Consider the following 1,102-nt stretch of genomic DNA (forward strand, 5'->3'; position numbering starts at 1 on the left):
GGGGTCCGGGTTCCGCTCCCAGTCACAGGGTCCGGGTTCCGCTCCCAGTCGCAGGGTCCGGGTTCCGCTCCCAGTCACAGGGTCCGGGTTCTGCTCCCAGTAACTGGGCCGGGGTCCGGGTTCCGCTCCCAGTCACAGGGTCCGGGTTCCGCTCCCAGTCACAGGGTCCGAGTTCCGCTCCCAGTCGCAGGGTCCGGGTTCTGCTTCCAGTCACAGGGTCCGGGTTCCGCTTCCAGTCGCAGGGTCCGGGTTCCGCTTCCAGTCGCAGGGTCCGGGTTCCGCTCCCAGTCGCTGGGTCCGGGTTCCGCTCCCAGTCGCTGGGTCCGGGTTCCCCTCCCAGTCGCTGGGTCCGGGTTCCGATCCCCGTCGCTGGGTCCGGGTTCCGCTCCCAGTCGCTGGGTCCGGGTTCCGCTCCCAGTAGCTGGGTCCGGGTTCCGCTCCAAGTTGCAGGGTCCGGGTTCCTCTCCGAGTCGCTGGGTCCGGGTTCCACTCCCATTCGCTGGGCCGGGGTCCAGGTTCCACTCCCAGTCACAGGGTCCGGGTTCCNGGGTCCGGGTTCCACTCCCATTCGCTGGGCCGGGGTCCAGGTTCCACTCCCAGTCACAGGGTCCGGGTTCCGCTCCCAGTTGCAGGGTCCGGGTTCCTCTCCGAGTCGCTGGGTCCGGAGTCCTGGGTTCCGCTCCCAGTCACAGGGTGCGGGTTCCACTCCCATTCGCTGGGCCGGGGTCCAGGTTCCACTCCCAGTCACAGGGTCCGGGTTCCACTCCCAGTCACAGGGTCCGGGTTCTGCTCCCAGTCACAGGGTCCGGGTTCTGCTCCCAGTCACAGGGTCCGGGTTCTGCTCCCAGTCACAGGGTCCGGGTTCTGCTCCCAATCACTGGGCCGGGGTCCGGGTTCTGCTCCCAGTCACAGGGTCCGGGTTCTGCTCTCAGTCACAGGGTCCAGGTTTCGCTCCCAGTCACAGGGTCCGGGTTCTGCTCCCAGTCACAGGGTCCAGGTTCCGCTCCCAGTCACAGGGTCCGGGTTCTGCTCCCAGTCACTGGGCCGGGGTCCGGGTTCTGCTCCCAGTCACAGGGTCCGGGTTCCACTCCCAGTCACAGGG

Source organism: Cyprinodon variegatus, unplaced genomic scaffold (genome assembly GCF_000732505.1).
Source record: "Cyprinodon variegatus isolate N-32 unplaced genomic scaffold, C_variegatus-1.0 Scaffold3262, whole genome shotgun sequence".
Taxonomy (NCBI): Eukaryota; Metazoa; Chordata; class Actinopteri; order Cyprinodontiformes; family Cyprinodontidae; genus Cyprinodon; species Cyprinodon variegatus.